The following is a 27,367-nucleotide window of genomic DNA, read 5'->3' on the forward strand; positions in this document are numbered from 1 at the left end:
TTCTATGGCCCACTATTTGTGAGAGAGATGGCACGCTCAGGACTGGCACACAAGCCCAGAGGCCAATATTAATCTCCCACTTTTTTTTTTTTTCCAGGGAAAATTTATAAACCCAATAAAATAATAAAAAAATAGGCTTTCTATGGCCCACTATCTGAGAGAGAGAGAGATGGCACGCTTAGGACTGGCACACAAGCCCAAAGGCCAATATTAATCTCCCACTGATTGATTTATTGATTTTTTCAGGTAGAATTTAGAACCCAAATCAAGCAAAAAAATTAATAGGCTTTCTATGGCCCACTGAGTGAGAGATGGCACACACAGGAGTAAGGAGTGGCACACAAGCCCTGAGGCCAATATTTTTCTCCCACTGATTGATTGATTGATTTTTTCAGGTAGAATTATGAACCCAAATCAACCCAAAAAATAAATAGGCTTTCTATGGCCCACTATTTGTGAGAGAGATGGCACGCTCAGGACTGGCATACAAGCCCAGAGGCCAATATTAATCTCCCACTTTTTTTTTTTTCCAGGGAAAATTTATAAACCCAATAAAATAATAAAAAATTAGGCTTTCTATGGCCCACTATCTGAGAGAGAGAGAGATGGCACGCTTAGGACTGGCACACAAGCCCAAAGGCCAATATTAATCTCCCACTGATTGATTTATTGATTTTTTCAGGTAGAATTTAGAACCCAAATCAAGCAAAAAAATTAATAGGCTTTCTATGGCCCACTGAGTGAGAGATGGCACACACAGGAGTAAGGAGTGGCACACAAGCCCTGAGGCCAATATTTTTCTCCCACTGATTGATGTTGTGATTTTTTCTGGTAGATTTTGGTACCCAAATCAAGCAAAAAAATAAATAGGCTTTCTATGGCCCACTGAGTGAGAGATGACACAGGCAGAGATGGCACTCTAGCAGAAATGTCAATCTTAATCTCCCACCAAAAAAAAAAAAAAAAAAAAAAAGGAACTGTCCTTCAATTACTATCTCCCTGCAGCAATCTCAGCCAGGTATGGCAGGCAGCAATAAGGAGTTGACTGATGCACAAATTAAATAAAAAGTGTGGACAAACAAACAAGATAGCTGTGCAGAAAGGAAGGAACAAGAGGATTTGTGCTTTGAAAAAAGCAGTTGGTTTGCACAGCGGCGTACACACAGCAATGCAGCTATCAGGGAGCCTTCTAGGGCAGCCCAATGAGCTACAGCGCTGAGGAAAAAAAAAAACAAAGGAGCTTCCACTGTCCCTGCACACCGAAGGTGGTGTTGGGCAGTGGAAATCGCTACAGCACAAGCGGTTTTGTGGTTAATGGACCCTGCCTAACGCTATCCCTGCTTCTGACGAAGCGGCAGCAACCTCTCCCTAAGCTCAGATCAGCAGCAGTAACATGGCAGTCGGCGGGAACTCCCCTTTATAGCCCCTGTGACGCCGCAGACAGCAAGCCAATCACTGCAATGCCCTTCTCTAAGATGGTGGGGACCAGGACCTATGTCATCACGCTGCCCACACTCTGCGTTTACCTTCATTGGCTGAGAAATGGCGCTTTTCGCGTCATTGAAACGCGACTTTGGCGCGAAAGTCGCGTACCGCATGGCCGACCACGCACAGGGGTCGGATCGGGTTTCATGAAACTCGACTTCGCCAAAAGTCGGCGACTTTTGAAAATGTTCGACCCGTTTCGCTCAACCCTAGCCGCTACGTCTTTGAAAGCCATTAACGCGCTCATTTTTAAAAATGAGCGCGTTAATAGCTTGCGGTGACGTCGCGGCTTGTGATTGGTCGCGTGGCCGCGACCAATCACAAGCCGCTACGTCTTTGAAAGTCATTAACGCGCTCATTTTTCAAAAATGAGCGCGCTAATAGCTTGCGGTGACGTCGCGGCTTGTGATTGGTCGCGTGGCGGTCACATGGGCGGCCCGCGACCAATCAGAAGCCGGGACGTGATTCTCAGGTCCTAAAAGCGCTGATTTTGAACAAAGAAGCCTGCCGGTTACCCGCGCTGAGTTCAGGGGCCGCCGGAGAGGTAAATATATCAATATTTTTTATTTTAATTCTTTATTTTACACATCCCTATGGATCCCAGGGCCTGAAGGAGAGTTTCCTCTCCTTCAGACCCTGGGAACCATGAGAATACCTTCCGATACTTGATGTCCCATTGACTTGTATTGGTATCGGATATCGGTATCGGCGATATCCGATATTTTTCGGGTATCGGCCGATACTATCCGATACCGATACTTTCAAGTATCGGACGGTATCGCTCAACACTACTGGTGAGCTTGGGAACTCAAAAAGGCCTGGGCGTCCACGGATGACAACAGTGGTGGATGATCGCCGCATACTTAATTTGGTGAAGAAGAACCCGTTCACAACATCAACTGAAGTCCAGAACACTCTCAGTGAAGTAGGTGTATCTGTCTCCAAGTCAACAGTAAAGAGAAGACTCCATGACAGTAAATACAAAGGGTTCACATCTAGATGCAAACCATTCATCAATACCAAAAATAGACAGGCCAGAGTTAAATTTGCAGAAAAACACCTCAAGAAGCCAGCTCAGTTCTAGAAAAGTATTCTATGGACAGATGAGACAAAGATCAACCTGTACCAGAATGATGGGAAGAAAAAAGTTTGGAGAAGAAAGGGAACGACACATGATCCAAGGCACACCACATCCTCTGTAAAACATGGTGGAGGCAACGTGATGGCATGGGCATGCATGGCTTTCAATGGCACTGGGTCACTTGTGTTTATTGATGACATAAGAGCAGACAAGTGTAGCCGGATGAATTCTGAAGTGTACCGGGATATACTTTCAGCCCAGATTCAGCCAAATGCTGCAAAGTTGATTGGAAGGCGCTTCATAGTACAGATGGACAATGACCCCAAGCATACAGCCAAAGCTACCCAGGAGTTCATGAGTGCCAAAAAGTGGAACATTCTGCAATGGCCAAGTCAATCTCCAGATCTAAACCCAATTGAGCATGCATTTCACTTGCTCAAATCCAGACTTAAGACGGAAAGACCCACAAACAAGCAAGACCTGAAGGCTGCGGCTGTAAAGGCCTGGCAAAGCATTAAGAAGGAGGAAACCCAGCGTTTGGTGATGTCCATGGGTTCCAGACTTAAGGCAGTGATTGCCTCCAAAGGATTTGCAACAAAATATTGAAAATAAAAATATTTTGTTTGGGTTATGTTTATTTGTCCAACTACTTTTGACCTCCTAAAATGTGGAGTGTTTGTAAAGAAATGTGTACAATTCCTACATTTTCTATCAGATATTTTTGTTCAACCCTTCAGATTAAACGTTACAATCTGCACTTGAATTCTGTTGTAGAGGTTTCATTTCAAATCCAATGTGGTGGCATGCAGAGCCCACCTCGCGAAAATTGTGTCACTGTCCAAATATTTCTGGCCCTAACTGTATTAGGGAGGTGGAGGAGACAGAAAAAGCATAGAGATTTAGCCCAATCAAATGGAATAGCAGGAATTTTTTTTAAGATGTTCAGAGTTACAAAGATATTGACTATGTTAAGATTTTTTATTTTTTGTCAGATATTTAAGTCTCACTAGTCACTACTTCCATGCTCTTCACCTTCTTTTTTACTTCTCCCACACTTTCTTCTTCATCATCCTCGGCAGCAGCATATTTTTCATCAACTTCTTCTTCACCTTATTCATCTTCTTCTTCTTTGCCTTTTTCCTATTACACTTTTTTTTACATTCTTCGTATTCATTTATTCAACTATTATTGTTCTTCATATTCTACTTCTTCATCTTCTTCATATTCTTCTTCTTCATCATATTCTTATTTGTGACAGTCATTCCTGTAGTTGTTATCTATAAAAGTTTGAAGATTACACCATCCGTTCTGCCTGTCACAAAAGATTTACAACTGGATTTGTCCACGTTCAGTATGGCCTGCAGCAGCAGGTTTTTTCCAGGGGCACCACGAGGAGGAACGGACTCACCCCCATACACTGCTTAGTCTTCTTCTGCTTATAATTTAGATAATATCTTTTGCTCTGATTATGCTTAATGTTCGTCTGCTTTTTGTTTTGCAGCTTCTTGTTCTTCTGCTTCTTGGTCTTATTTGGGGTGGTCTTCAGGGTCGTCATCTCCAGGGTCGTCGTCTCTGGGGTCGTCGTCTTCTTCGGGGTGGTCTTCAGAGTTGTCGTCTCCAGGGTCTTCGTCTCTGGGGTCGTTGTCTCCGGGGTCGTCGTCTTCTTCAGGGTGATCTTCAGAGTCGTCGTCTTTAGGGTCGTCATCAGATAGATCCAGAGTGATTAGCAAAATCCATTTCCAAAAGCTTGAACTTGGAAATGTAGCAGAAGGTACAAGAAGGCTGAGGAACTGCCAACAACCAGCTGACAGTACTCAAACCTGGATAGCTACCTGAAGGTGCAAGAGCCAATGGAACTACTGAGGACCAGCTGACGGTACTGGAACCCGGTTATAAGCAGGAGGTACCCGTGCCCGAAAGCACTACCAAGGACCACCAGACAATGGTAGAACTTGGATACTGAGAAGGAGGCACCTAAGCCAAAGACTCTGCCTGGAACCAGCTGATGGTACTGGAACCAGGATGGGGAGAAGAATGTACAAGAGCCAAAGACACTGCCCCCTCATACCGTGAAACCATCCCGGAGGCGGTACTTTCCTTCTTAATGAGACGCAGCACAGCCGTCATTCATACCCCTTCTCAGTGTTGTTTGAATCTGTCCCAGAGCCTGCACTGTTATGTTATCCCTTGGGCATGCGCAGTTAGCGCTGCCCATCTTCTGACATCATTTGTTGTCAGGCTGACTGCACCTGTGTGTCCGCGCTGCCCGAGATCCCGCCCCGCAGTGTATTTTGATTTATTCACACTGTGGGGCTGGGATTCATGGGCATGCGCAGTGCATATCTTCACCTCTCACTAATCTCCCTCCCCCTTCTTCAGACTGTGCGGCATCAGCTGATCCCTAATCGCCATGGCATGCGCTTAGGGATCAGCTGACGCCGCACAGTCTGAAGAAGGCGGAAGGAGATGAGTGAGAGGCAAAGATATGCACAGTGCATGCCCATGAATACCAGCCCTGCAGTGTGAATAAATCAGAAGACACTGCGGGGCGGGATCTCAGGCAGTGCGGCCGCACAGGCGCAAACAGCCTGACATCAAATGATGTCAGAAGACGGGCAGCGCTAACTGCACATGCCCAAGGGATAACATAACAGTGCAGGCTCTGGGACAGATTCTAACAACGCTCAGGAGGTGGCGCATGGCGCCAAGGGTATATGAATGACAGCTGTGCCGCGTCTGATTAGGAAGGAAAGTCCCACCTCCGGGACTTTCATGGTATGAGGGGGTCACATTTTATAAGTGTTTAGTTCAGCGTGTGCAACGAGCATAACTAAAGGACCACCTTGTCCAAATGCAGCATTAGTGCTGCACAAGTTGGCTCTTTTAGTTACAAACGCCTGGGGGGACATGTTCCCTTTAATATCTGTAGTAGTGTGAGTGTGGAGGGAGCAGGAGAAATTGCCAGATACACAGCAGGGGATCAGCTGACATTACTGAACCCCAATAACACGGAAGCAAGTGTTGACTGTGCAGACGGCACTTCCGAGCAGCAACTGGCAGTGTTGGAGACCAGGGTCAATGCTAAAAGCAGAGTGTAGGCTGAGGCCTATTTGGAGCAAGTTTAATATCTGTTGTAGTCTTAGTGTGAAGGGAGCAGGAGAAATTGCCGCACACACAGCAGGGGAGCAGTTGGCGTTACTGAACCCCAATAACAGGGGAGCAACTGTTGACTGTGCAGACGGCACTTCCGAGCAGCAACTGGCGGTGTTGCAGCCCATGGTGAATGCTAGAAACAGAGTAGCAACACGAAAATAGATGATGAAAGGTCAGACAAATATCATAACAAAAAATACTTTATTGGTGATTATTAAAACAAGTGCAAAGGAGGTGATACAAAAAATGGCGACATGTAGGAAGACGCTGTAAAAACTAGCAGGAGGCACGTACACAGGGGTATCAGTCCACAAGGAGTCAAATATCCACCAATACTACTAGCAATAGTATAATCAGATGCTCATAGTATATACTAGCGTAATCCAGAAAAAAATAAATAAAATGCAAAAAATAACCTAACAAATGAAAAAAATGAAATAAATATAGATGTATATGGAATAATCCATTAAAGGTGGGGAATATAGTCAGCAAGCGGAGGCCAGAAAAAATCCCTACAGACCATAGTCATACAGACACCATCGGCCTAGCTGTACACCATGTGAAAATACAGATTTAACATAAGACTAATGGTCTACAACATAATAATTAGGCCATAATGCTGAATAAACCGCCGCAGAATATACCCACCGCAATGTGGACTGTGAATCCTGGGGACGCGCCTCCGCCCCATGCTAGAAACAGAGTGGAGAAATTGTCGCACACACAGCAGGGGAGCAGCTGGCGTTACTAAACCCCAATAACAAAAGAGCAATTGTTGACTGTGCAGACGGCACTTCTGAGCAGCAACTGGTGGTGTTGGAGCACAGGGTCAATGCTAGAAGCACAGTGAAGGCCGAGGCCTAATTGGAGCAAGTTTAATATCTGTTGTAGTCGTAGTGTGGAGGGATCAGGAGAAATTGCCGCACACACAGCATGGGAGAAGCTGGTGTTACTGAACCCCAATAACAGAGGAGCAACTGTTGACTGTGCAGACAGCACTTCCAAGCAGCAACTAGCAGTGTTGGAGCCCAGGGTCAATGCTAGAAACAGAGTGGAGAAATTGCCGGATACACAGCAGGGGATCAGCTGACGTTACTGAACCCCAATAACACGGCAGCAAGTGTTGACTGTGCAGACGGCACTTCCGAGCAGCAACTGGCGGTGTTGGAGCCCAGGTCAATGCTAGTAACAGAGTGGAGAAATTGCTGCACACACAGCAGGGGAGCAGCTGGTGTTACTGAACCCCAATAACAGAGGAGCAACTGTTAACTGTGCAGACGGCACTTCGGAGCAGCAACAGGCGGTGTTGGAACCCAGGGTCAATGCTAGAAACAGAGTGGAGAAATTGTCGGATACACAGCAGGGGGATCAGCTGATGTTACTGAACCCCAATAACAGAGGAGCAACTGTTGAAAGTGCAGACAGCACTTCCGAGCACCAACTGGCGGTGTTGGAGCCCAGGGAATCCAGGAGAAGCAGAGTGTAGGCTGAGGCCTAATTGGAGCAAATTTAATATCTGTTGCAGTGTGAGTGTGGATAGAGCAGGAGAAATTGCCGGACACACAGCTGGGGATCAGCTGACGTTACTGAAACCCAATAACAGAGGAGCAACTGTTGACTGTGCAGACTCACTTCCGAGCAGCAACTGGCGGTGTTGGAGGCCAGGGAATCCAGGAGAAGCAGAGTGTAGGCTGAGGCCTAATTGGAGCAAGTTTAAAAATTGAAGCAGTGTGAGTGTGGATGGAGCAGGAGAAATTGCCAGATACACAGCAGAGGATCAACTGATGTTACTGAACCCCAATAACACGGCTGAAAGTGTTGACTGTGCAGACGGCACTTCTGAGCAGCAACTGGCAGTGTTAGAGCCCAGGGTCAATCAGGGTGTAAGCCGAGGCCTAATTGGAGCATGTTTAATATCTGATGTCATGTGAATGTGGGGGGAGCAGGAGACATTGCCGGACACACAGCAAGGGAGCAGCTGACGTTACTGAACCCCACTAACACAGGAGCTAGTGCTTTTCTCTGTGCAGATGGCACTTCTGAGCAGCAACTGGCGGTGTTGGAGCCCAGGGTCAATCAGGGTGTAGACCGAGGCCTATTTGGAGCAAGTTTAATATCTGATGTCATGTGAATGTGGAGGGTGCCGGAGACATTGCCAGGCACACAGCAGGGGAGCAGCTGACATTACTGAACCCCACTAAGACAGGAGCTAATGTTTTTCTCTTTGCAGACAGCACTTCTGAGCAGCAACTGGTGGTGTTGGAGCCCAGGGTCAATCAGGGTGTAGGCCGCAGCCTAATTGGAGCAAGTTTAATATCTGATGTCATGGGAATGTGGAGGGAGCAGGAGACATTGCCAGACACACAGCAGGGGAGCAGCTGACATTTCTGAACCTCACTAACACAGTAGCTAGTGTTTTTCTCTGTGCAGCCGGCACTTTTGAGCAGCAACTGGCGGGGTTGGAGCCCAGGGAATCCAGGAGAAGCAGAATGTAGGCTGAGGCCTAATTGGAGGAAATTTAATATCTGTTGTAGTGTGAGTGTGGACGGAGCAGGAGAAATTGCCGGATACACAGCTGGGGATCAGCTGATGTTACTGAAACCCAATAACACTGGGTCATTTGTTGACTGTGCAGATGGCACTTCTGAGCAGCAACTGGTGGTGTTGGAGCCCAGGGATTACAGTTCAGGTGGTAGAAACATGAACACAAGAGGAGACCTGGGTACTTTTGCCAACCAAATATTTAATCTGGAAGAGGAGTGGCAAAATCCTGCGAGATCCAGGCCTTGTTCATTTTCAGAAAAGTAAGCCAGTCAACATTATTGGAGGATAGTTGCATGCAACGGTCTGTTACTACACCACCTGTGGCACTAAAGACGCGTTCCGATAATACACTAGCAGCAGGGCAAGCCAGCAACTCCAATGCATACTGGCTAAGTTCTGGCCATGTATCCAGCTTAGAGACCCAAAACTTGAAGGAGGAAGAGCTGTGTGGGAGTACACTGAGAGGGCAAGACATGTAATCTGTCACCATCTGACAGAAACGTTGCCTCCTGCTGACTGGAGCCGTCTGTGATGGTGTAGAAATTTGTGGCGGGCACACAAAATGTTGCCACATTTGGACCATAGTGGTCTTGCCTTGTGCAGAGGCACTGCTTCTGCTCCCTCTTTGTGCAGAGCTTCCTCCACTGCCTCGATGCACTAAGCTGCTTTGTTAAGCACTAGCAGCACTGCTTTTGGTTGTAATGGAGAAGATGATAGAATGCACCAGTGTGTCTTGGTACTCCCGCATTTAACGCTCCCGGGTCAACAGTGTTATGAGGCTTTGTAAGTTGTCCCGGTAGTGAGGAACTAGGAGGGTGTACACCCAATAATCAGTCGTGTTGCGTATGTGGGCGATGCGGCGGTCGTTTTTCAGGAACTTCAGCATGAAATCAACCATGTGCTGCAGACTGCCAACTGGCCAAGAAACGCTGTCCCCTGCTTGAGGCGTGATCTCTGCCTGCTCTGCATCACCCCACCCTGGTTCTACATACTGACTGCTAGAGCATTGTATAACTCCCTCCTCTGGACAGATGTCTTCCTCTTCCATTGACTCATCCTCATCCTCGTCGCAAAGTGTCCCCTGCCTAGGCCTTTGTGAGGAACCACGTTGTGCAGACTGTCCAGAAGCAGATGACGTTTGTGACTCCTCATCCTCCACCTCTTCCACAACCTCCTCCCTGAGTGTTTGCAGTGTTTTTTCAAGCAGGAAGATAAGGGGGATAGTCATGCTGACTAGTGCATCATCTGCACTCGCCATCTGCGTGGAATCATCGAAGACACGCAAAACCTGGCAGATGTCCTTCATAGTGGCCCACTCAGTGGTGGTGAAGTCTGAACGGCGCTCAGTGCAACTTTTTTGCATCTGATGCAGCTGGTACTCCATTACTGCTGCTTGCTGCTTACAAAACCGTTCCAAGATATGTAAGGTTGAATTCCTCCTGGTGGGTAGGTCATATATGATGCGATGTCCCGGAAGGCGGAATCGGTGCTGCAGAGCTGCAATGCACGATCTTGCCATGCTGGAATGCTGCAAGTGAGTGCACTCTAGGTGGAACTTGTGCAGCAGTGCATCAAGATCCAGATAGTCCTTCAAAAAACCATGCACGACCAAGTTGAGCACATGTGCCAGACATGGGATGTGAGTGAGGTTGCCTGGGCCCAGAGCTGTCACTAGATTTCGGCCATTGTCACAAACTACCATGCCTGGCTGGAGATTCGCTGGCGCTAACCACATGTCGCTCTCCTGCTTGATGGCATTCCAGAGCTCCTGCACTGTGTGGCTTCGATTCCCCAAAGAAATTAATTTCAATATGGCCTGTTGACGTTTGGCCATGGCTGTGCTCATATCGGTCGTAACAGTAAGCGTTCACAGGTTTATGTGGAGGTAGACTTTGACGGCTCCTGCAGTGGTGCTTCAGAGGAACTGGAGTATGAGGAGGAGTCAATGTGCACAGACTGGATTCCTGCAATCCTTGGAGTTAGCAGAATACGTACAGCGCCACTCTCACGATCTGTCCCCGGCTCCACAACATTTACCCAATGGGCAGTGAGGGAAAGGTATCGTCCCTGTCCATGGTGACTGGTTCACGCATCGGTGGTCAGGTGGACCTTGCTTCTGATGGCATTTAGTAGTGCATGTTTAATTTTTCCCTCCACATGCTTTTGCAGGGCAGGGACGGCTTGCCTGCTGAAATAAAAGTGGCTGGGCACGTTGTATTGTGGGACTGCCAATTCCATGAAGTTATGCAAGGTGTCAGTCTCCACCAGCCTGAATGATAGCATTTCAAGGGACAGTAGTTTTGCAATGCCAGCCTTCAGAGCCTGTGCTCGGGGGTGGTTTGCCAAGTATGGGTGCCTTTTCTCCCATGCCTGTACTACCGATAGCTGTAGACTGGGCTGGGAGTGTGAGGATGACTGGTAACGTGGTGCTGTGGGTGGAATTACAGTGGGTCTCTGTCCAACAGTGCCAGAGGTTCCTCCATGGCGATCCTGTGAGGAAGCCGAACCAGCTGTGTGTGAGCTGGAGGAAGAGTCTACAACACGAGCTGAAGAGGTGGTAGGTGCCGCTGTTGGTTGGCCTAGGTCTTCAGTGTGTTTTTGTAACTCCACCACATGCTTGGTCCACACATGTTTCCACACATTTGTGGTATTGAGGTTGCTCACACTTTTCCCTCTTTTGACTTTCTGATTACACAGCTTGCATTTGACAAAGCATATGTCATCTGCAGCTGTGTCAAAAAAGGACCAGGCACTGCAAGTCTTGGGAGCGCCCGTTTTGGCTTTTGGAAGAGGCATGCTCCTAATGGGTGCCGAAGTGGAGGCTCCATGCAACGCAGTCTTCTCCCTCCCTCTCCCTCCTTTTTGGGCTGTTCGGGGAATCACTTCCTCAGAGCTGCTCCCCCCACCTTCCTGTACCTCACGCCATGATGGGTCAAGGACCCCATCATCTACACTACCCTCTTCCAACAACTGCTTCTCCTGGGTAGTCTCGGCAGCACAGTAAGAAGCAGAAAGTGGCACCTGAGTCTCATCATCAGATGCGTACTGAGGTGTGCTGACAGTAGGCACTGGCCCAATGGAACAGTATGAGGCAGTGATGCACGCTGAGCTGACTACAACCAGCTGTGGCTGCAGAACAGGCTACAGCGTGAGCTGCACTCACACACAGACCTTGCAGACAGCCGTGAACAGCGCTGCAAGGCAAAAACAAGGTTCTCACACAGCAGTTCCTAAATTAGCCTGGGTAAAGCACTATGAAGCAAATCGCTATCTCAAACTATCCTCAGTAAGAACAGCAGTGTCCTGTCCCTAACTGAATTCACAGCAGAGTGAACCCAAAATGGCAGCAGCGGCTTTTATAGTGCATCATGACATAATTTCAGCAGCCAATCACAGCCATGCCCTTACTTACATGCCTAACATGCATAACAGGATGTGCTCACACTCCTTAGGATTCCTCATTGGCTGAATTAAATCAAACTGGCTGATTGCACTATGGGAACTTCCGATTCCGGTATTCAATATACAGAAAGTATCGGAAATCAGTATTGGAATTCCGATACCGCAAATATCGGCCGATACCATATATTTGCAGTATCAGAATGCTCAACACTACTCATAACATAAGCTGAAACTAGCGCATGGCCGTGCAGCCATGCAAACCTTTTATAGCTGCAGCAACTTCATAACCTTCATAGAGGACCAATGAGAGCTGCTACAGTACCTGAGCAATTTCAGGACCTTCCTAGAGGACCAATGGTAGCTGCCACAGTACCTGAGCATGTGACCCCCGACTTCCAAAGAGAGGTCTCACCCTGGGCATGCTCAGAAGGGAAAAGCAGGACTTAGTCCCAGAGATGTCTGCTCGCCGCTGACCAGTACTGGCCACAATGGCTGAGCCTGGAAAGGCAGCAGTAACCATCCGCACAGCATCAGGCTGAGCCAGACGTTGGGACCGACGTCTCCACTGTGGCAGGAGAAGAATGGGAAACTGCAGCGGAGATGGTTCAAAATTCCCCCTGTGCAGAGGCGGGAACTCGACCCCTAACACACTATTCCTGATGAATTCAAGCAATTTACAAAACAAATGCCAACTACCTTGTTACACAATGCTGATTATTGCATCAGTGACAAAAGACTCAGATGTAACTGTGCAGGATTACTCAAAATGTTTTGCAGCTATCACATCACATGGTAAAGCACAACCAATCGGAAGGTAGCTGCAGGGAATGCAGCATCAATTTTGAATTATTTTAGTATAAGGAGAGGACATCAGATCTCTTTGCTCAGAAATAGATAGAAAGAAAAAGCCACAACAAATTAGACAAATACTCCAGATTGTAGTGTGTTATACATCTTTGGAATTAAAGATGAGTGTAATATTAGAGAATAATACAGAGATTTAGTTGATAGAGGGAGAGAGAGATAGGTAAGGTGCTAGTAGCATCAGCACCAGAATGTGTGAATGATCAGTGATGTGCTGTAGCTTGCACTTGTCCTACTGCATTTGAATAACAATCACATTTTTTTCCTTCATTTTTAATGACACTGCTGTCAAAATAATTGATGTAGCCTGATCTGGAATATGCAGGTCAGTTATGTATAATAGCACACAGTGGCATATAAAAGTTTGGTAACTCCATGTCAAAATTACCGTTACTGTGAAAAGTTAAGCAAGTTGAAGACAAAATGATCTCTAAAGGCCTAAAGTTAAAGTTGACACATTTCCTATGTATTTTGGTATATATATATATATATATATATATATATACTAGCTATTGAACCCGTTCTACGCCCGGGTGGCGAGCATTTATATTGGTATATGGTCTCCATCCTGGTATGTGCTGCTCCCATCCTGCGTCCCCATCCTGTCATGAGCTGCTCCCATTCTGCGTCCCCATCCTGTCATGAGCTGCTCCTATCCTGTGTCCCCATCCTGTCATGTGCTGCTCCATCCTGCGCCCCATCCTGTCATGAGCAGCTCCCATCCTGCGTCCCCATCCTGTCATGAGCTGCTCCCATCCTGCGTCCCCATCCTGTCATGAGCTGCTCCCATTCTGCGTCCCCATCCTGTCATGAGCTGCTCCCATCCTGCGTCCCCATCCTGTCATGTGCTGCTCCATCCTGCGCCCCCATCCTGTCATGTGCTGCTCCATCCTGCATCCCCATCCTGTCATGTGCTGCTCCATCCTGCGCCCCCATCCTGTCATGTGCTGCTCCATCCTGCATCCCCATCCTGTCATGTGCTGCTCCATCCTGCGCCCCCATTCTGTCATGTGCTGCTCCCATCCTGCGCCCCCATCCTGACATGTGCTGCTCCATCCTGCCTCCCCATCCTGTCATGTGCTGCTCCATCCTGCGCCTTCATTCTGTCATGTGCTGCTCCATCCTGCGCCCCCATTCTGTCATGTGCTGCTCCATCCTGCACCCCCATCCTGTCATGTGCTGCTCCATCCTGCATCCCCATCCTGACATGTGCTGCTCCATCCTGCCTCCCCATCCTGTCATGTGCTGCTCCATCCTGCGCCTTCATTCTGTCATGTGCTGCTCCATCCTGCGCCCCCATTCTGTCATGTGCTGCACCCATCCTGCACCCCCGTTCTGTCATGTGCTGCTCCCATCCTGCGCCCCCGTTCTGTCATGTGCTGCTCCCATCCTGCGCCCCCGTTCTGTCATGTGCTGCTCCCAGCCTGCGCCCCCGTTCTGTCATGTGCTGCTCCCATCCTGCGCCCGTTCTGTCATGTGCTGCTGCCATCCTGCGCCCGTTCTGTCATGTGCTGCTCCCATCCTGCGCCCGATCTGTCATGTGCTGCTGCCATCCTGCGCCCGTTCTGTCATGTGCTGCTCCCATCCTGCGCCCGTTCTGTCATGTGCTGCTGCCATCCTGCGCCCGTTCTGTCATGTGCTGCTGCCATCCTGCGCCCGTTCTGTCATGTGCTGCTGCCATCCTGCGCCCGTTCTGTCATGTGCTGCTGCCATCTTGCGCCCGTTCTGTCATGTGCTGCTGCCATCCTGCGCCCATTCTGTCATGTGCTTCTGCCATCCTGGGCCCGTTCTGTCATGTGCGGCTGCCATCCTGCGCCCGTTCTGTCATGTGCTGCTGCCATCCTGCCCCCGTTCTGTCATGTGCTACTCCCATCCTGCGCCACCATTGTATGATATGCCCCCCATAAGGCGCTCCAGTGTGTATGCCCCCGTATGCTGCTGCCATATAAAAAAAAAATACCATACTCACCTATCGTCCGGCTCCACTGCAGGTGTGTCTTCAAGAAAATGGCGCCGGAAAGCGCGGACTGCGCAGGCGCCGATTCCTGCTGCCGGAATCGGCGCCTGCGCAGTCCGCGCTTTCCGGCGCCATTTTCTTGAAGACACACCTGCAGTGGAGCCGGAGTGTGTCTTCAAGAAAATGGCGCCGGAAAGCGCGGACTGCGCAGGCGCCGATTCCGGCAGCAGGAATTGGCGCCTTCGCAGTCTGCGCTTTCCGGCGCCATTTTCTTGAAGACACACTCCGGCTCCTCTGCCTGTGACTGGTAAGTCAGAGGGCGGCGCCGGCGCGCATTAAGCGCGTCATCGCGCCCTCTGAACTGTCACAGCAGAGGAGCCGGGAGACGGAGCCGCACGCAGCGCTGGAACGGGGAAAGGTGAATATACTTACCCTCCTGGCGGTCCCTGACTCTCCGGTGGAGATCGCGGTATGCGTTCAGTGTTTACGCATACCGCGATCTCCTGGGAGCGTCACTCTGTGGGGGCCAGACCGCGCCGGCGCTTGTGCCTGCGCAGGCTATAAAGGCTTCGGACAGAGTGACGCTCCCAGCGTTATATTATAGATTTTTTTTTTCCACTTTTGCATTTTAAAAATTACAAAAAGGAAAGTGAGCAGATGCAAAAGTTTTGGCACCCTGCATGGTTAGTACCTAGTAGCAGCCTCTTTTGAAAGTATCACAGCTTGTAAACGCTTTTTGTAGCCAGACAAGTGTCTTTCAGTTCTTCTTTGAATGTCTCTTGAGAGACGAAGAGGACTGGGACACTCACACTTTGCACTGATGAGGGGCAGCACTGGGAAACACAGTGGAAATTGAGAATCTGGTTTTGGCTTTTATCCTAAGTCGTGTAACAAGGCTAGTTAAAGGGTTGACATTGACTTCTGAGATTGCTACATCCTATAGGTGGCACTACAGTTCTAGTCCTCTTCCTCTCTGAAGGGAGGTATCACTCCTAGAATACTTTTGTCATCATTGGGCAGAAAAGTATTCACATCGATCTCTAAAGAGACAGTTTTCATATTTCCCAGTTGAGCATTGCGGCTCAAGTTTCCTCATCTCGGCCTGCTTAACATGTCACTCTCTGCAAGGAGAAACGTTACTTCTTGGATCCCAATCAGATGCCTCTCACACAGCCAAACCAGATCTCACACTTTGCACTGACAGGGGACAGTATCCCAAAACACAGTGTCTGCAAATTGAGATTCTGGTTTTGGCTTTTATCCAAAGCTATGTAACAAGGCTCGTTGAAGGGTGGACATTGATTTCTAGGATTGCTACTTTCTATATGTGGCACTAGAGTTCTAGTCCTCTTCATTTCTGAAGAGACAATTTGCATATTTCCCAGAGGAGCATTGCGGCTTTAAGCCTCTTCATCTCAGCATGCTTAACATGTCACTCTCCTCAAAGAAAAAGGTTACTTCTTGGATCCCACTTCTTGTTTAAGGAATTTTCATCCATTCTTCCTTGGAAAATTCTTCTAGTTCTGTGAGATTTCTGGGTCATCTTGCATGCACTGCTATTTTGAGGTCTAGCCACATATTTTTAATGATGTTCAGATAAGGGTACTGTGAGATCCATTGTAAAACCTTCAACTTGCGCCTCCAAAGTCTTCTCAAATTTCTGAAGGTCTTTTGCAGTCAAGTGGGGGTTCTGATTTGCTTCTCTAGCAATCCTATGAACAGCTCTCACTAAATTTGTGCTCGGTCTTTCAGACCTCTACTAATACTGTTAAATGCCATTTCTTAATTACATTTCAAACTGAGGAAAGGGCAACTTCTAATCACTTTGCTATCTTCTAGTAACCTGCTCATGCTTTGTGCGCCTCAACCATTTTCATTTTCAGAGTGCTAGGCAGCTGCTTAGAAGGATCCATAGCTGCTGTTTTCTGGCACAAAGTTAGAGGAGACTAGGTTTTTATAAAACTGGGAAATTTGCATTACCTGACCTTTCCTAATGATAGTACTGAACAAATAGAGATGAATGAACGCAAACCAGAAAGTTCGGGGTTCGTATCGAACACCTAGTGTCCCGTACCGAACACGAACATATCACTGTATGTCCGGTTTCCTGTTTGGTTTTACCAGTCAAATAAAGATTTTTGAAAGGCTGAAGTTAAGCCAACCAGCAGTCTTTTAGTCTGTGGGCAATTCCTGAGCCATCACAGCCATGCCAAGTGTGGGTGCTCTTGTCTGTGGGCTTGGGACCGCATGGACCAGTGCTCATTCCACTGAATGCCCGCTCTCTTTATTGTGCTCATAATACTACTCAGACAATGCAGGGTGAGGGGAAAACATCTTGGCAATACTTTATCGAACCACAAAACAGACGTATAACATATAGAATAGTCCCAGCAAAATACCCAAGATGGTGCAAAATTCCAGATCCTCTCGCTGGGATTAGAATAGCTGCGAGTAGAGTTGAGCGACCTTGACCTTTTTAGAGTCGAGCCGGGTTTCGCGAAACCCGACTATCTCAAAAGTCGGGTCGAGTGAAATCGGCCGATTATGACGTAAAGTCGGGATCGACCGAAACACGAAACCCAATGCAAGTCAATGGGGCAGCATAGTCGGCAGTGAGTGGGGGCCAGGAAAACACCTAGAGTGCCCATTTTAATGTCAAAACCATCCATTCTTCTTAATGAAGCTTGTCAAGCGTAATTTACCTTATAATAATTGGAAGGCATTTGAAATTGGGGTTCATTTGGCTAAAGTTGTGGTGGGTAGGGCTGGTTCAAGTAATTAGTGGGCCCAGGAAATCTGGACCACGTCACGGCAGTGGAGCAGGGAGAGGTAAGTATTTCAACTTTGCAAGTGCTGTGAACCTGAGCAAGCAGGGGGGGCCCACTCGTTGGCATTGGCACTGGCACAGGGCCCCTCAAAGTACAGCGGTGTGTTTGCACAGCGGGGGCGCCTCCCACCGGCAGCAACACTTTTGCGTACTATGAGAGGCCCTGTGCCAGTGACGTCGCCAACTAGTATTCCTCCCCCCACCTGATGAAGGAACCTGCACTTTCATCTGCACCTTCCTGTTTGTCCCCGTGTAAGGTGGTATGGTATGCGGGAAGGGGGACCTGACTTTCAGCAGGGTCACAATCTTGCAGTGTAGCGTGCACGGGAAATGTTGCGTTATGGGTCAATGTACCAGCAGACTCATCTATCACTGGCTGGGCAATGGGCAGGATGAGGAGGAAACACAGATATAGGCCCAAAGAATAAAGTGGGCTAAATGCAGTTCAAAATTGGTAACACAGGACTAATCAGGGGGCATTGCAGTGGAGGACAACTGGAATGAGAGGCTGACACAGAGAGTAGGCCCAAATCAGTAAGTAGTCGAAATGCAGTTCAAAATTGGCAACAGTAGTAAACAGGCGGCACAGCTTTGTTCAGTGGAGGAGAACAGCAAGGAGTGGCAGACACCGATAGTAGGCCCCAACCCAACTAGTAGGCCAAATGCAGTCTAACATTAACAACTACTTAACGAGCGCCTGAAAATGGAATTTCAGGACAGGAAACCAGCAGAACAGCAAGGAGTGGCAGACACCGATAGTAGGCCCCAAACCAACTAGTACGCCAAATGCAGTTGTTCCGTTTAACCATAATTTAATGAGAGCCTGAAGATAGAAGTTCAGGAAAGGCAACCTGGAGAACACCTTGGAGTGGAACACACCATCTCTCTACACCCCATACCCAATTTGTAGGTCTAATGCAGCATAGTTTCCAACAACTACTAAACGAGAGCATGATGATCGAAGCATTGGCGAGGAAACCTGGGGAACACGTTGGAGTGGAACACACCATCTCTCTACACCCCATACCCAATTTGTAGGCCTAATGCAGCGTAGTTTCCAACAACTACTAAACGAGAGCCGGAAGATCGAAGCTCAGGAAAGGCAACCTGGAGAACACCTTGGAGTGGAACACACCATCTCTCTACACCCCATACCCAATTTGTAGGCCTAATGCAGTGTAGTTTCCAAGAACTACTAAACGAGAGCCGGAAGATCGAAGCTCAGGAAAGGCAACCTGGAGAACACCTTGGAGTGGAACACACCATCTCTCTACACCCCATACCCAATTTCTAGGCCTAATGCAGCGTAGTTTCCAACAACTACTAAACGAGAGCCGGAAGATCGAAGCTCAGGAAAGGCAACCTGGGGAACACCTTGGAGTGGAACACACCATCTCTCTACACCCCATACCCAATTTGTAGGCCTAATGCAGCGTAGTTTCCAACAACTACTAAACGAGAGCATGATGATCGAAGCATTGGCGAGGAAACCTGGGGAACACCTTGGAGTGGAACACACCATCTCTCTACACCCCATACCCAATTTGTAGGCCTAATGCAGCGTTGTTTCCAACAACTACTAAACGAGAGCCGGAAGATCGAAGCTCAGGAAAGGCAACCTGGGGAACACCTTGGAGTGGAACACACCATCTCTCTACACCCCATACCCAATTTGTAGGCCTAATGCAGCGTAGTTTCCAACAACTACTAAACGAGAGCATGATGATCGAAGCATTGGCGAGGAAACCTGGGGAACACCTTGGAGTGGAACACACCATCTCTCTACAGTGGAACACACCATCTCTCTACACCCCATACCCAATTTGTAGGCCTAATGCAGCGTAGTTTCCAACAACTACTAAACGAGAGCCGGAAGATCGAAGCTCAGGAAAGGCAACCTGGAGAACACCTTGGAGTGGAACACACCATCTCTCTACACCCCATACCCAATTTGTAGGCCTAATGCAGCTTAGTTTTCAACAACTACTAAACGAGAGCCGGAAGATTGAAGCTCAGGAAAGGCAACCTGGGGAACACCTTGGAGTGGAACACACCATCTCTCTACACCCCATACCAAATTTGTAGGCCCAATGCAGCGTAGTTTCCAACAACTACTAAACGAGAGCATGATGATCGAAGCATTGGCGAGGAAACCTGGGGAACACCTTGGAGTGGAACACACCATCTCTCTACACCCCATACCCAATTTGTAGGCCTAATGCAGCGTAGTTTCCAACAACTACTAAACGAGAGCATGATGATCGAAGCATTGGCGATGAAACATGGGGAACACCTTGGAGTGGAACACACCATCTCTCTACAGTGGAACACACCATCTCTCTACACCCCATACCCAATTTGTAGGCCTAATGCAGCGTAGTTTCCAACAACTACTAAACGAGAGCCGGAAGATCGAAGCTCAGGAAAGGCAACCTGGAGAACACCTTGGAGTGGAACACACCATCTCTCTACACCCCATACCCAATTTGTAGGCCTAATGCAGCGTAGTTTCCAACAACTACTAAACGAGAGCCGGAAGATCGAAGCTCAGGAAAGGCAACCTGGGGAACACCTTGGAGTGTAACAAACCCTCTCTCTACACCACGGAAGGGCTGATTCTTAGGAAGGAAGGCTGTCGGAAAGAAGCAGGGCGCGTCCGAGGGTGATTATATTCTTATTAGGTATATACTCACCCTCGGACGCGCCCTGCTTCTTTATTTGTAATGAATGTTTATTTGCAATGTGGTTTTGACTTACTCTATTTTTTTGGTAAATAATGATTTTATTATTTTCATTGTTTTGCATCTTCTTGGCAATAATATAAAGAAGACGCGACAGGACAACACTCGGTGGATGCCATATCTGTGTTTAAAATTGAAAAAACCTTTCAGTTAACTACTTGCAGGAGAAAGTTATTGTAGCTGGTGGCCATTTTTAGTACTGTACCAGATTTTTGTTGTATGTGTTTGTTTTTAATGTTAAAATGTCTGCATTTGATATCTCTCCAGTATTTTCTTTTTTATAAGCAAAATACTTATTTTTATATTTTCTGATGTTGGTTCCAGGGGTACACGGGCAGCAGTGGTGTGGTCTGTGGAGGCCTAGTGGAAGGAGTGACCGCAGACAGGCATCGAAGGCCTAAAATAATAACACATGGCTGTAGGCAATTTTAAATTGGTTCCAGGGGTACACGGGCAGCAGTGGTGTGGTCAGTGGAGGCCTAGTGGAAGGAGTGACCGCAGACAGGCATCGAAGGACTAAAATAATAAGACATGGCTGTAGGCAATTTTAAATTGGTTCCAGGGGTACACGGGCAGCAGTGGTGTGGTCAGTGGAGGCCTAGTGGAAGGAGTGACCGCAGACAGGCATCGAAGGCCTAAAATAATAACACATGGCTGTAGGCAATTTTAAATTGGTTCCAGGGGTACACGGGCAGCAGTGGTGTGGTCAGTGGAGGCCTAGTGGAAGGAGTGACCGCAGACAGGCATCGAAGGCCTAAAATAATAACACATGGCTGTAGGCAATTTTAAATTGGTTCCAGGGGTACACGGGCAGCAGTGGTGTGGTCAGTGGAGGCCTAGTGGAAGGAGTGACCGCAGACAGGCATCGAAGGCCTAAAATAATAACACATGGCTGTAGGCAATTTTAAATTGGTTCCAGGGGTACACGGGCAGCAGTGGTGTGGTCAGTGGAGGCCTAGTGGAAGGAGTGACCGCAGACAGGCATCGAAGGCCTAAAATAATAACACATGGCTGTAGGCAATTTTAAATTGGTTACAGGGGTACACGGGCAGCAGTGGTGTGGTCAGTGGAGGCCTAGTGGAAGGAGTGACCGCAGACAGGCATCGAAGGCCTAAAATAATAACACATGGCTGTAGGCAATTTTAAATTGGTTCCAGGGGTACACGGGCAGCAGTGGTGTGGTCAGTGGAGGCCTAGTGGAAGGAGTGACCGCAGACAGGCATCGAAGGCCTAAAATAATAACACATGGCTGTAGGCAATTTTAAATTGGTTCCAGGGGTACACGGGCAGCAGTGGTGTGGTCAGTGGAGGCCTAGTGGAAGGAGTGACCGCAGACAGGCATCGAAGGCCTAAAATAATAACACATGGCTGTAGGCAATTTTAAATTGGTTCCAGGGGTACACGGGCAGCAGTGGTGTGGTCAGTGGAGGCCTAGTGGAAGGAGTGACCGCAGACAGGCATCGAAGGCCTAAAATAATAACACATGGCTGTAGGCAATTTAAAATTGGTTCCAGGGGTACACGGGCAGCAGTGGTGTGGTCAGTGGAGGCCTAGTGGAAGGAGTGACCGCAGACAGGCATCGAAGGCCTAAAATAATAACACATGGCTGTAGGCAATTTTAAATTGGTTCCAGGGGTACACGGGCAGCAGTGGTGTGGTCAGTGGAGGCCTAGTGGAAGGAGTGACCGCAGACAGGCATCGAAGGCCTAAAATAATAACACATGGCTGTAGGCAATTTTAAATTGGTTCCAGGGGTACACGGGCAGCAGTGGTGTGGTCAGTGGAGGCCTAGTGGAAGGAGTCACCGCAGACAGGCATCGAAGGCCTAAAATAATAACACATGGCTGTAGGCAATTTAAAATTGGTTCCAGGGGTGCACGGGCAGCAGTGGTGTGGTCAGTGGAGGCCTAGTGGAAGGAGTGACCGCAGACAGGCATCGAAGGCCTAAAATAATAACACATGGCTGTAGGCAATTTTAAATTGGTTCCAGGGGTACACGGGCAGCAGTGGTGTGGTCAGTGGAGGCCTAGTGGAAGGAGTGACCGCAGACAGGCATCGAAGGCCTAACATAACAAAAATGTCAATACAATGGTATTGTCAGTGGCAGGCATTGAAGGATGTCAGCGCATAGACTAAACATTGGTGGAGCTGTGAGATAATTTTGCAAGTGGTAGAGCACTGTTTGAGCTGGGGGGGGAACTGTCTTGTGGCCGGCGGTACAGGCCCAGGGCCCCTCATATTACAACGGTGTGTCTGACGTTGGGTGCGCACCACCACCGCCAGAGACACTTTATTGTACTAGGAGGGACCCAGTGGCAGTGCCGTCGACCAAAAGCGGGCACACCCACCTCTTCAGACAAACTGCACTCTCACGGGTGCTGTCGCCAAGTGTCGATACCACGGCCCCGTGTGGGGAGTTTGGCCATTTAGTGAGGTGTAAACATGTCGTATGCTGGACAATCAGGTGCAGAAAATTACGAGATTGGAAAAGGCATTCAGAATAGTCCACAGGCAAGACCTTTTCATAGGAAAGCTAGGTGTCAGCCGGGCAAGGTGGGGCAAAAGATTTCGAAATCCAGTTGTGGTTCATTTTAATGAAGGTTAGATCATCTACATTTTGGGTAGCCAGACGAGTCCTTTTTTCTGTTAGTATTGAACCTGCAGCACTGAATACTCTTTCTGATAGGACACTAGCTGCCGGGCAAGCAAGCTCCTGCAATGCATATTCTGCCAATTCTGGCCAGGTGTCTAATTTTGATGACCAGTAATCAAATGGGAATGACGGTTGAGGGAGAACATCGATAAGGGATGAAAAATAGTTTGTAACCATACTGGACAAATGTTGTCTCCTGTCACTTTGAATTGATGCTGCAGTACCTGTCCTGTCTGCGGTCATAGCAAAATCACTCCACAACCTTGTCAGAAAACCCCTCTGGCCAACGCCACTTCTGATTTCTGCCCCTCTAACTCCTCTGGTCTGCTGGCCCCTGCAGCTCGTGTGAGAACGATCACGGGCGCTGTGTGCAGGGAATGTCAGAAGCAAACGGTCAACAAGAGTTGATTGTTTGGTTGCTAATATTAGTTCCAAGTTCTCATGTGGCATTATATTTTGCAATTTGCCTTTATAGCGAGGATCAAGGAGGCAGGCCAACCAGTAATCGTCATCATTCATCATTTTAGTTATGCGTGTGTCCCTTTTGAGGATACGTAAGGCATAATCCGCCATGTGGGCCAAAGTTCCAGTTCTCAAATCTGCGGTTGTGCTTGGTTGAGGGGCAGTTTCAGGCAAATCAACGTCACTTGTGTCCCTCAAAAAACCAGAACCCGGCCTTGCCGCGCCACCAATTTCCAGTGGCCCCGGAAAAGCTTCCTCATTAAAAATATAATCATCCCCATCATCCTCCTCCTCCTCCTCCTCCTCTTCGCCCGCTAACTCATCCTGTACACTGCCCTGGCCAGACAATGGCTGACTGTCATCAAGGCTTTCCTCTTCCTCAGCTGCAGACGCCTGATCCTTTATGTGCATCAAACTTTGCATCAGCAGACGCATTAGGGGGATGCTCATGCTTATTATGGCGTTGTCTGCACTAACCAGCCGTGTGCATTCCTCAAAACACTGAAGGACTTGACACATGTCTTGAATCTTCGACCACTGCACACCTGACAACTCCATGTCTGCCATCCTACTGCCTGCCCGTGTATGTGTATCCTCCCACACAAACATAACAGCCCGCCTCTGTTCGCACAGTCTCTGAAGCATGTGCAGTGTTGAGTTCCACCTTGTTGCAACGTCTATGATTAGACGATGCTGGGGAAGGTTCAAAGAACGCTGATAGGTCTGCATACGGCTGGAGTGTACGGGCGAACGGCGGATGTGTGAGCAAAGTCCACGCACTTTGAGGAGCAGGTCGGATAACCCCGGATAACTTTTCAGGAAGCACTGCACCACCAGGTTTAAGGTGTGAGCCAGGCAAGGAATGTGTTTCAGTTGGGAAAGGGAGATGGCAGCCATGAAATTCCTTCCGTTATCACTCACTACCTTGCCTGCCTCAAGATCTACAGTGCCCAGCCACGACTGCGTTTCTTTCTGCAAGAACTCGGACAGAACTTCCGCGGTGTGTCTGTTGTCGCCCAAACACTTCATAGCCAATACAGCCTGCTGACGTTTGCCAGTAGCTGCCCCATAATGGGAGACCTGGTGTGCAACAGTGGCAGCTGCGGATGGAGTGGTTGTGCGACTGCGGTCTGTGGACGAGCTCTCGCTTCTGCAGGAGGACGAAGAGGAGGAGGAGGGGGTGCGAACGGCTACAGCCAATTGTTTCCTAGACCGTGGGCTAGGCAGAACTGTCCCAAACTTGCTGTCCCCTGTGGACCCTGCATACACCACATTTACCCAGTGTGCCGTGATGGACACGTAACGTCCCTGGCCATGCCTACTGGTCCATGCATCTGTTGTCAGGTGCACCTTTGTGCTCACAGATTGCCTGAGTGCATGGACGATGCGCTCTTTAACATGCTGGTGGAGGGCTGGGATGGCTTTTCTGGAAAAAAAGTGTCGACTGGGTAGCTCGTAGCGTGGTACAGCGTAGTCCATCAGGGCTTTGAAAGCTTCGCTTTCAACTAACCGGTAGGGCATCATCTCTAACGAGATTAGTCTAGCTATGTGTGCGTTCAAACCCTGTGTACGCGGATGCAAGACTAAGTACTTCCTTTTTCTAACCATAGTCTCATGTAGGGTGAGCTGGACTGGAGAGCTGGAGATCGTGGAACTAGCGGGGGTGCCGGTGGACATGGCAGACTGAGAGACGGTGGGAGATGGTATTGTTGCCACCGGTGCCCTAGATGCAGTGTTTCCTACTACGAAACTGGTGATTCCCTGACCCTGACTGCTTTGGCCTGGCAAAGAAACCTGCACAGATACTGCAGGTGGTGCGGAAAATGGTGGCCCTACACTGCCGGAAGGGATGTTGCGTTGCTGACTAGCTTCATTGGCTGAGGGTGCTACAACCTTAGGGGACGTTTGGTAGTTAGTCCAGGCTTGCAAATGCATGGTGGTTAAATGTCTATGCATGCAACTTGTATTGAGACTTTTCAGATTCTGTCCTCTGCTTAAGGTAGTTGAACATTTTTGACAGATGACTTTGCGCTGATCAATTGGATGTTGTTTAAAAAAATGCCAGACTGCACTCTTTCTAGCATCGGATACCTTTTCAGGCATTGCAGACTGAGCTTTAACCGGATGGCCACGCTGTCCTCCAACAGGTTTTGGCTTTGCCACGCGTTTTGGGCAAGATACGGGCCCGGCAGATGGAACCTGTTGCGATGTTGATGCCTGCTGCGGCCCCTCCTCCTCCGCTTCAGAACTGCTGCCGCCTGCACCCTGTTCCCCCAATGGCTGCCAATCGGGGTCAAGAACTGGGTCATCTATTACCTCTTCTTGTAGCTCGTGTGCAACTTTGTCTGTGTCACCGTGTCGGTCGGTGGTATAGCGTTCGTGATGGGGCAACATAGTCTCATCAGGGTCTGATTCTTGATCATTACCCTGCGAGGGCAATGTTGTGGTCTGAGTCAAAGGACCAGCATAGTAGTCTGGCTGTGGCTGTGCATCAGTGCACTCCATGTCAGATTCAACTTGTAATGGGCATGGACTGTTAACTGCTTCACTTTCTAAGCCAGGGACGGTATGTGTAAAGAGCTCCATGGAGTAACCCGTTGTGTCGCCTGCTGCATTCTTCTCTGTTGTTGTTTTTGCTGAAGAGGACAAGGAAGCGACTTGTCCCTGACCGTGAACAACCACTAACGACGCGCTGCTTTGACATTTACCAGTTTCACGAGAGGAGGCAAAAGAGCTAGAGGCTGAGTCAGCAAGATAAGCCAAAACTTGCTCTTGCTGCTCCGGCTTTAAAAGCGGTTTTCCTACTCCCAGAAAAGGGAGCGTTCGAGGCCTTGTGTAGCCTGACGACGAACCTGGCTCCACAGCTCCAGACTTAGGTGCAATATTTTTTTTCCCACGACCAGCTGATGCTCCACCACTACCACTACCCTCATTAACAGCTGACAATGAACGCCCCCGGCCACGACCTCTTACACCATACTTCCTCATTGTTTTAAAAACGTAAACAAACTAACGGTATTTGTTGCTGTCACACAAATTACACGGTGAGCTATAACTTCAGTATGATTTAGCTACCCCTTTACAGGTGAGTGAGACCACAACGAAAATCAGGCACAATGTTACACACTCTGTTGTTGGTGGCAACAAACTCCTGAAGCTTGAAACCAGGGATTCAAGCTTCAGGAGGCTAATTTGCATATTCCAGGTGCCTTCTGGGAGAAGCGAAGTCTCCCTAAGCTAGAAGATCGTTGGGTACAGCCGGGACCAGCTGCTTCGAAAGCATCACCAAACCAGGGATTCAAGCTTCAGGAGGCTAATTTGCATATTCCAGGTGCCTTCTGGGAGAAGCGAAGTCTCCCTAAGCTAGAAGATCGTTGGGTACAGCCGGGACCAGCTGCTTCGAAAGCATCACCAAACCGCGCGCCGTAAGGTAATTTTTGCCTGTAGGACATTATTGCAAGAGAGCTTGGCTGAGTAGATTACACAAGAAGGAAAACATACAGCAAGTCAGCAGGATCTAGGAGCAACATGGCAGATGTGACAACCTACATGGTGAGCTGCAGCATGTGCTACATGTTCACAGATCGACCAGAAGAAGAATCCAATTTCACCTGTCAGAAGTGTAGACTAGTGGCCCTTTTAGAAGAAAAGGTGCGGGGTCTGGAAGAAAGAATAGCAACTTTGAAACTCATCAAAGAGAATGAAGACTTTCTAGACAGAACAGAAGCATCTCTACTGGTCACAGAAGGTGAAAAAAGTGTCAGAGAACCTCCAAAAGCAGATGAGTGGAAGCATGTGACCAAAAGAAGCAAGAAGACCATGGAGAAATCACCAACCACACAACTGAAGAACCGATATCAAATCTTTGTAGAGGATGAAGATGGCACACCTAAGAATGAAGCAATACCAGCAAGCAAAAAAGAAAAGGGCACACAGCAACAAGTGACAGCAAAAAGTAAAGCCAAGAAGCAACGAAGAGTGGTGGTGGTGGGAGACTCACTACTGAGAGGCACAGAAGCAGCCATCTGCAGACTGGACATAACTGCAAGAGAAGTATGCTGCCTTCCAGGTGCGATGATCAAGGATGTGACCGATAGGATACCAAAGCTCTTCAGCTCCAAGGACGTCCACCCATTTCTTCTGATACATGTTGGCACCAATGACACGGCAAGGAAGGACCTACCGACAATCTGCAAGG

Source organism: Ranitomeya imitator, chromosome 3 (genome assembly GCF_032444005.1).
Source record: "Ranitomeya imitator isolate aRanImi1 chromosome 3, aRanImi1.pri, whole genome shotgun sequence".
Classification (NCBI taxonomy): Eukaryota; Metazoa; Chordata; class Amphibia; order Anura; family Dendrobatidae; genus Ranitomeya; species Ranitomeya imitator.